The sequence below is a fragment of the Marmota monax genome, unplaced genomic scaffold, assembly GCF_021218885.2.
Source record: "Marmota monax isolate L192 unplaced genomic scaffold, Marmota_monax_Labrador192_F-V1.1 WCK01_AAM20220418_F8-fsc00208, whole genome shotgun sequence".
Taxonomy (NCBI): Eukaryota; Metazoa; Chordata; class Mammalia; order Rodentia; family Sciuridae; genus Marmota; species Marmota monax.
Window position 1 is genome coordinate 1,620,070 of NW_026693914.1, and position 9,931 is coordinate 1,630,000.

The 9,931-nt window shown below is 54.0% G+C and overlaps 1 protein-coding gene across 6 annotated transcripts in view; it reads right to left on the bottom strand.

Annotated features, from left to right (window-relative positions):
• Slc39a11 (solute carrier family 39 member 11) overlaps nucleotides 1-9,931 on the bottom strand; it is a 395,002-nt gene that overhangs the window by 90,639 nt on the left and 294,432 nt on the right. The window lies entirely within an intron of this gene.

The following is a 9,931-nucleotide window of genomic DNA, read 5'->3' on the forward strand; positions in this document are numbered from 1 at the left end:
TCTGCTGCCGCCTGGATCCTGGACTTCCAGCCTCCAGAACTGTAGGAATAAATCCCTGTTCTCTACCAGCATTCAGTGTATGATATTTTATTGGAGCAGCCCCAGTGGACTAAGACAACCAGGCAGGGAGAAAGTCAAGGCCAGGTGGGAAGGCCCTTTCACAGCTCGGCTCATGCCGCCCCCTCTTACACCGGCCAGGGCCTCGCTGCTGGCACATCAAGTTCAAGAGCTGGACGTCTGCCCTACAGGAGCCATCCACAAGCCTGTGGGGAGCTTCGGTCGAGACTGAGCATGCCAGAGCAGCCCGTGGGAAGTTCTGCTCCCAGTTAACACGGGAGCTGCCGATGCCTTCCATCCTGGCTCCTCCAGGCAATTAAGCCAAAGGCCTGTGCCAACAGAATCTCACATTCTCTTCCTGTCTTACTGTAAATAATCCAATTTCAAAGGCAAATGTGCTATGCTTCCTCCCACACGCTTCTTATTTTATACATCACATCTCGCCTTTCCATCAAGATAAGAAAGTTGTCCTGGATACCAAAATAACCCCCTCACCACAACCTGGAATGTTCTACTGATCACAGGAGCAGAAGCTTCCAGGATGGATTCTGGGGTACTTTTCACGACTAGAAGGCAACTGGGATATTCCTCGATGGCCAGGGAGGCCACATGGAAACTTCTAGGCCTGACTTGAACCCCTTCTTCTGGGGGGAGAGGAAGTGGGAGGTGCCTCTAGATGGGTAGTGGGACTGAGGAATGGAGACACTGGGAGCAGGGACGCCGTGGCCCGAGGTCCTGGAGGCCGCCTCTGAGCAGAAAGGCGATCCCAGACTTTCAGGAGGTAACGCAGCAGAGCTGGTATGGGCTCAGGGGGATCAGCATCCTTCCGGAGTTTCTGAAGCAGCAGGGCTCCAGCATGTGCTATCTGTCACTTTGGCTGAGATGATTCAAACGTTTCCAGGGAATTCTCCTTGAAGTTGAGACACTCGGGGTTCTCCCCTCGTCTCCTTCCTCAGACCCTCCTTCTTCCTGATTATCCAGATGATCACCTGCTTGGCAAGCGGGTAGCCGTAGAGTCTTGAGGGTAAAGATGACATATGAAGTAGGAAAACTCAAGTACAGGGGAATCCAACTCCATCCAGCTAAGCTGGCCTGCGTGGCCACATTTCTGCTGAACCCCAAAATCTCCACCCCCTCGTTCCTCCTTGCACATTCAGGTGCCCTTCTGGGATGCAACAGTTATCCTGGCCGGTTCTCCTCCTCTTCCTCTGGACTCCTCATCACTGGGCCACGCCAGTTCGCCTGGCACCGTACCCCCCTCCCTTCGAGGCAGATCTATCAGGTTTGAAGATCCTTGTTTATTTGTGTGGTTCTTTAATTGACGTCCTCTGTCCTGGACTGAACTCTTCATGAGGATAGGGACAATGTGTTTTATTAATCATGTCCCCATGGTAACCCATATCCCCAACACTTCAAGCAGCCTCTAATGCACCCCTTGGGGCCCAAACCAGGCCTTTCCCCACTTGCTAGGCCTAAGTCAGCACTCGAGGCTATTAACTCAGTACTGCCTGGATCCCTGGGCCAGAAACTTCTGGAGCCAACCCCTTGGCTAAGCCTCCACTCCAGATGCGCTCTCCGCACAGCTGTCTGCCTTGCCTTTCATGACGGGTGACCACAGCCCAGGCTTCCATGTATAAAGCGTTCTCACTAATGACCTCTCAGCTCTGACCGTAATGTCACATTAGCATCTGGAGGATCCCGAGAACTGGCTGCTGTTTACCCATTCTCTTACAGAGGAGGAAAAAGAAATCAAGGAGGCTGACATCACACAACCAGCGGCCGCCCCAGGCTCCACTTCATCTAGTTTTCAACTCTCTGATCTTCTGCTTCCTCAAATCCCATTTTATCAGGCCTGCTGTGTGCTCATCTCCCTAGGAGGGAGCAAAGGATACTGCACACCTGACTGAGCAGCAGGAGGTCACTCGTCACAATGGCCAACACGGGTGGAGACCACGAGTCATGGTAGGTACTGGAGAAGTAACGCTCATCCCAATGAAACATGTCCAAGATGGCGCCAGGGGCAGAGGCCCTGATCCCAGTGCCAGGGCAGGTGCTGTGCATAAAGATGGCTCTACAGGGAGCGCTGGCACCGCTGGAGTGGAATCAGGCAGCCATCACGAACTGTGCAACTGAAATGTGACTACGGGCGACAGGCAAAGGGACATAGTCATCTCATCCTAGCCGATTCTTTTGTCTGAAGCAATGTTACTGTCCTCACATGACTGGGCATCGATTTCTCAGATGGCATCATGCCATCTGTCTTCCAGTCAGGGGTTGGGGTGCCAAGTGGTATTTTCCTCTACCCATGCCAACCAACCTCAATGCATCCGTCATAACTGTGCACGGCGCCAAGACATGGGACCACAGAGAAGAGCCATGGAGGTGGGCCACCCGGGAACTCAAGTTCAAGAAGAATCTGTGGGGGCCGCGGGCGTGTGAGGCCAAGGGAGGCTTTGAGATTGAAAATGGACACAAAGCAAGCTGTCACCAAGGTGAGAAGCACCTGGGAGCAGCCTATTCCCTGGAAGGGAAGAGCCAGAGCTCATTCCACCCCTCAGTTCCCTTCACACACACTCACGGCCACCCACTGGGCAGGGGAGACTGGATATTTCCAGGCAAACAACAAACTGATTAAAAGCCATGCGATCTCTGAAGCATCTGAATAGTTATAAGAGGAGACTTTTCACTATGAGGGAGGCAATGAACCTGGTTCCCTGGGCAGCTCCCTGGCATCAGGGTCCAGGCCAAGCATCATTGAAGATGGGGGAAATCTGCTCAGGCCTCCCAACCTGCTGAATGAACAGTCTGAACAAGACCACACTTCACCTTCCATGTCCTGCCTGATGAATCTGGAGAGGTTTTTGCAAGGTATTTAACTTCAGTTTGGTTTTCTAACCCCTTACCTCCAAAGTCCAGAAGATTGAGCTGCCAGGATGCAATGAAAACTCAAACCCACTCACCACAGGACTCAACGAGGTAAAGCACATGCACTTCATGAGGGAGGTGTGACCCTGTGGACGTGGTGTGTCCCCCCAAACTCACAAATTGTGAACTAAATGGCGATTCCCCGTGTAACCATGTCAAGAGGTGGTGTGACCTTTAAGAGGTAATCAGACCGTGAATGGGTTAATGTCTTTTCCTAGAGACCGAGTTAGGTTGCAGGAGTGAGTTGGGTGGAGAAACTGGATTAGTTACCGCAGAAGTGTTGTTATAAAGTTAGCTTACCCCTGGTGTTTTGGCATCTTCTGTGCATACCTATCCACCACTACACATGTACTCCCACCACGTGATGCCACCTGCCACAAAGCCTTCACCCTCCAGAAGCCACACAGATGCTGGTGCTATGCTCTTGCACCTCCAGCAATATGAGCTAAATAAACCTCTCTTCTTTGTAAGTCACCAGATCTCGGGTATTTTGTTACGGCAACAGGAAATTGAAAGAGATAAGGGGCTACTTATCTATGGCTACACAACAGAGAGTTGGGGCTAACAAACCAGGCAGAAGAGCCATTTAATCTCCTCTTCCTATAGACTAGAGAATTAGGCAGCACTTAGCGTCAGAGCTTCCTGTGTCCCCAGAACAGTGGGCTGGTCCGTCAGGTCTGCAGGCTGGGCTAATCCCAGGGGTCTCTGTGAGGAAGATTCCATCCTGGTTGCCCAATATCAACCTCTTCTAAACACCTGAACTACAGACCAAAGACCTGCAGAAAATAGCAGAGCTGCAGCCTGCAGGGCCCCAGAGACACCGGGCAGGAGGATATTCTCCCTGGTAAGGAGTCGCTCCATCAGGGACACACACACACCAAAACCTCTTCTCCAAGGAGGGGGACGAGAAGAAAATCCTTGCAAAGAAAACGATGGATTTCTTTGAATTTGCATCACGTTTACTGGTAAAGCTGGTGGGACACTGAACAGAAGAGGGAAACCTGCAAGATAAACCGCTGGACCGTGTCCACTCAGCCGTGCCAAGGACAACGCCCAGCTCCCGCACTGGTATTTCCACTACTTTACTGGTTCTCACAGTGGGGTCCTCAGACCAACAACATCAGTACTACTCGGGAAGGTCGCGGAAACACCTCCTCGGCCCCATTTCAGGCTGAATGTGACCTTCTGGTGTGGCGTACAGTAAAGCCGTGCAGCCGATTCTGATGCACACGATTGAGAACCACTGCGTGAGGCTAATGACAGCAAATTACACTCACAAACTCTCACACAGCGATGGCTGTGGTCAGGGATTGGCCTGCCCGAGAGGTTGGCAGGAAAGCCCTGCAGAGCAGAGCAGAGCCAGCTGTGGTAACACCCCCTCCTCCACAGAAAACCTTAATCCAGCTTCTCCAGAGGCCCTCACCATGATCATTCTTAGACTCTCAGCAAGGATTTCTGCAAAAGAGTTTTCAGGTGAGGAACCTGCTTCCAGAAGTGGAGTCGATAAGGCAGACCAACCTGAGGCCTTCACAGAGGTGTCTGCATTGGCCAGGAAGCCAGAAGGCAGGAAAGAGGGAGGAGAACATCCCTTTCCCAGGCACCGATTTTCAGTGTGTGGGTCGATGGCCTGAATTGGTTGCTCAGAGCAGTAGGGAAATAACCTACTTTTATGTGGACTTCTGCAGGTTGTCAGCCTCTGAGACCCACCCCCTATACACTGGGTATAAGAAGTTCTAAAGCTTTCTGAACTCGGGGTTCAGAGGGATTGACTGATGGAAAGCTCTATTCCCCTCTAGACCTGAGCTAATAAACCTGTTTTCTGATCATCACTTCCTCTGTGTCCAGCCTTGTCTGTCCTATAACACAACCAGCCCCACGAAGCCAGCACAGAGGTAAGGACTGGCATTGTGTGGACCCCACTTCTGTCGGGTCTCAGGCAATCATTTTTCTAGTTGAGGGAAAATCTGATAATCTGCTCCCTTGATTGAAACTTCCACTGCTACCCAGTGCTCTCAAGATGATGCACCAAATTCCTGGCACAGCCTGGTCCCCGAGCCATGGCTCCCTATCCTCTACCCATGTTCCCAGCTTTTCTCGGACTGCTCCCTGCTTCCTCCTCCTCTGCAGTCCAGAGGCACAAGCCTCCTGTTCTCCCGCATTTAGGCTATTCCAGGTGCGGGGCTCTTGTGTGTGCCATGCCCCTAGCCTGGTGACGCCTCCCACTCTCATCTCTTCACGTGGCCAGTTCCTTTCTCTTCTTTCAGTTCTCAGTATAACTGTCATTTCCTCCAGAAAGTCCCCCAGCTTCTCTTTGCCCCCGTGGATTGCTTATCTACTGCTGTGTAACAAGGGACTCGAAATGCAGCAGCTGAGAACAACGTGTGTTACCTCTCTGTGTCCGTGTGTCCGGGATGGGGCAGGAAGGCTGGACCCATCAACACCCTCAACACCAGCACCCTTGGTGGCTGTGAGGGGCGAATGCCCTCTACATTCTGACGGAAGAGGACTTTCAAGTGCAGAAGAGAACTCTATGCACAGTCAGGCCATCAGCCCAAAGTGAGGTTACAACATGGATGAGCAGGACATTCAGGAATTTATCCTGGAGTGATTATCTGTTGCTGCGTGACATGTGATGGTTTACAACCATAAACTCCGTGGTTTATGACAATAAGCCTGTATGTGATCTCCAGTTCAGAGGCTCAGGAGTCCAGAGCCGCCTGGCTGAGAGGTTCTTGCTCTGGCTCTCTGGTGAGGCTGCATCATCCAAAGGCCCGATTGGGGCTCAAGGACCTACTTCCACACCCACTCACGGGGCCGTTGGCTTCAAGCTCCAGGTTCTGGTCTCCAGCACTTACCTTACAAGACGCAAGCCGGCTGTCCAGAGAGTAAGGAGTCCAGGGGAGACAGCACGTGGGAGAGTGCGACGGAGCCACCAGTGTGGAAGCCAGAGAGGCTCCTTAGGACCCAGTTCCTAAGGGCACGCGCCATCCTTCTGCTTTCTCCTATTTGTTAGGGAAGGAGTTTGGCTCTACTCCTGAAGGGAAGGAGGACTGCATCCTCCCAACAGACAAGCTCAGGATCACCTGTCGGATGGCCCAGCAGGTGCACCATGCCCTGTCCCTGCTGCTTATGGCTTCTCGGGGTGGCAAGTCCTTGTGTGATTGGTGTCTCTTTCTACATTCAAGATTCCAGAAAGGCAGGGACCGTGCAGGCTATATCCCTGGAGAGCAGCACAGCACGTGGTACCTAAGAGGGGCTCTGCAAACACCAGGTGATGAATAAACACAGCAATGAATGAGTGGATGAGAGGACAAATAGCAAACGGAAGAGGGAAAAGAAACCAGATAGAGAATGACTGCAAGCAAGAAGCCCAAACAGACGGTGGTTTCCAGCGCCAGGCAGCCTGATGAAATGCAGATTCTCTTCCGAGTAGCACACCCAACGCCTCCGCTTCTTTTGACTGTAGCTCATACCCTGAGTTATGAGGATAGAGCCCTGGGCTCAGCCTGGGGAAGGAAAAACTTTCTCAGATTTGCTCAGCAGGATGCTGGCAAAACAGGAAAGCTATTTTCCAATCTATGAGACAGAGGAGCCTGGAAGTCACATCTCATTTATTCAATGAGGCGTCCCTCCTCGCCCTCCTGGTAGTTATGGGCTTCACGTCCACTGCTGCCCAGGGAAGCTGGTCACCAGGTTTTCCTGGCCTTCGCTGGTGTCACCTCCCATGCTCGGGTCTTGCTGCTCTCCCACTCCCAAGACTCTTGGGAATACACCCTCCCCCGGGAGTTGGGCTCCCATGAGGGTCTACGCGGGGTCTGAGGCTGGGCCTCTCCCCCACGGAGATGTCAGCTGCAGGGAGAGGGCAGAAGGCAAAGGCGGACAACAAGGGAGAAGGGACGAGGCAGCCCAGGGAGCACATTTCCACAGTGGGAAGCCGAGAGGACGGCACCCAGGCCCTGAAGGGGAAGCGCTGTGTCCAGGGAACGTCGCACAGACTCACGGCCACCTCCCAGGCAATCCTGACCTGGCACCAGCTGTGGGTCCCACTCTGCAAGGTGCTCAGTGCCCAGGAGGCACGGCACCCAACCCTGATCTTCAAAGTCACTTGGCGCAACTGCACACATACAAAAAGGATGAATGAAATGTAATATGAGGTGGCAGGGGCCACGGGCCAAAAGAGTGACTGGCACGTTTGTAAGGAGGCAGCTGTCCCCAGGGGTGGAGGGATCTGGGGCTTCAGTTTCTTGACCATGGCCAAGTAGAGAGCAGCACTGGAGTGTGTGGGTGCCCCTGTGAGGAGGGCTTCCGTGTGCAGGACACGGCAACAGCCCAACACGTCGTGCTCCTGATCCTCAGGGAGATTTTCCAAGACCCCAGTGGAGGGCTGAAACCGTAAGAGCACTCAACTCTATATATGCCACGCTTTTTTCTATATATACACACAAAGCATAATTTATAAATTAGGCACAATAAGAAACTAGCAATAACTTACCATGAATGTAAGCAATATTAACATAAGATCTTTTTCTTAAGCTCCAAACTTTTATTTTACCTTTTAATTTAAAGGAAACACTTTTTACAGTTTATCTTGGGCCTTATTCTTTGCTTTGGGGATTATTAAGTAAAATGAAAATTACTTGAACCCAAACACTGCTTCACCTCAACAGTCCATCTGAAAACCAAGACAGCCCCTAAGTGACTAACGGGCAGGTAGCATATACAGCATGGACACCAGCAGTTCCGTTTACTGAGGTTTTCGTAAGTGCCAAGCACTCGATATGCATTGCCTTATCTAATGACAGCCACCAACCCACGAGGTGCAAACCACACTGTCCAGCTTTACAAATGAGGAAACAAACTCGGAGGTATCAAATGTCCATCCCAAGCTTGGAGGTTACACAGCCAGAACCCAAGCCCAGGGCTCAGCTCCTAAGCAGATGCCCATAACCTGCCTCTAGTGGGTGCTGCGTGCAGAGGCTGACTGACCAGCAAAGCTGGAAGGGAAGTCTCCAGGGGCCTGGAAGGCTAGGGAAGGAGTCCACATGTAGAAGGTGGCAGCCTTAGCGTGCTGTCCCCATCACTGAGGGAGGTGATATTTTGCTCTTGCTTTTTCTCACTCATTCATGAGAGTGAGTGAGGCAGGGCAATGGAGTGGACTTGGGACCTTAGGAGGGCAGATATAGAAAGGAGAGCCCTGCAATGATGCCACCTTCCATCCTGGGTCCCCAAGAGAAGGGAGCAATCACTGACCAAAGAAAGGACTGCTGGTGGGGAGGGGATGGTGTGTGTTGTGTGAGATAAACCCAAGTGTATTAAAATGTGGCTAAGTCTGCTCCAGCTGCTATAACAAAACATCATAGACTGGGGCCAAAGGGACAGAACCTGTTTCTCACAGTGCTAGAGGCTGGAAGTCAGATCAGGGTGCTGGCAAGGTCAGGCCCTTGGTGGGGGGCCCCTTCCTGGCTTGAAGATGGCTACATGTTCTCACATGGTGTGGGGAAGACAAAGTTCTTGCCTCTACCTCTTCTGATGAGGTTACTCATATCATCATGGAGCCCTACCCTCACGAACACATCTAAACCTAACCACCCACAAAGGCTCCACCTCCTACAACCAGTGGAGGTCACAGCTTCAATTTATGAACTGGAGAGACACGAACATTCAGTCCATAATGAAATGTCAGCACTTGGCTCATGGAGGGAAGTGATCGAGAGGGGGGGAAGGAGGGAAGTGATCGAGAGGGGGGGAAGGAGGGAAGTGATCGAGAGGGGGGGAAGGAGGGAAGTGATCGAGAGGGGGGGAAGGAGGGAAGTGATCGAGAGGGGGGGAAGGAGGGAAGTGATCGAGAGGGGGGGAAGGAGGGAAGTGATCGAGAGGGGGGGAAGGAGGGCAGGGGGGAAGGAGGGGGAAGGAGGGCAGGGGGGGAAGGAGGGGGAAGGAGGGCAGGGGGGGGAGGAGGGGGAAGGAGGGGAGGGGGGGAAGGAGGGGGAAGGAGGGCAGGGGGGGAAGGAGGGGGAAGGAGGGCAGGGGGGGAAGGAGGGGGAAGGAGGGGGAAGGAGGGCAGGGGGGGAAGGAGGGGGAAGGAGGGCAGGGGGGGAAGGAGGGGGAAGGAGGGCAGGGGGGGAAGGAGGGCAGGGGGGGAAGGAGGGCAGGGGGGGAAGGAGGGGGAAGGAGGGCAGGGGGGGAAGGAGGGGGAAGGAGGGCAGGGGGGGAAGGAGGGGGAAGGAGGGCAGGGGGGGAAGGAGGGGGAAGGAGGGCAGGGGGGGAAGGAGGGGGAAGGAGGGCAGGGGGGGAAGGAGGGGGAAGGAGGGCAGGGGGGGAAGGAGGGCAGGGGGGGAAGGAGGGCAGGGGAGGAGGGGGGGAAGGAGGGCAGGGGAGGAAGGAGGGCAAAGGAGGGCAGGGGGGGAGGAGGGTGGGGGGAAGGAGGGCAGAGGAGGGTGGGGGGAAGGAGGGCAGAGGGCTGGGAAGGAGGAGGGGGGAAGGAGGGCGGAAGGAGGGCGGAAGGAGGGCGGAAGGAGGGCGGGGGGGGGAAGGAGGGCGGGGGGGGAAGGAGGGCGGGGGGGGGAAGGAGGGCGGGGGGGGAAGGAGGAAGGGGGGCGGGGGGGTCGAGGAGGAAGGAGGAGAGAGGGCGAGGAGGAAGGAAGAGGAGGAAGAAGGAAAGAGAGGAGGGAGGAAGGAGAAAGAGGAGGAGGAAGGAGAGAGAAGGAGAAAGAGGAGGAGGAAGGAGAGAGGAGGAGGAAGGAGAGAGAAGGAGAAAGAGGAGGAGGAAGGAGGGAGAAGGAGAAAGAGGAGGAGGAAGGAGGGAGAAGGAGAAAGGAGGAGGAGGAAGGAGGGAGAGGAGAAAGAGGAGGAGGAAGGAGGGAGAGGAGAAAGAGGAGGAGGAAGGAGGGAGAGGAGAAAGAGGAGGAGGAAGGAGGGAAAGGAGAAAGAGGAGGAGGAAGGAAGGAAG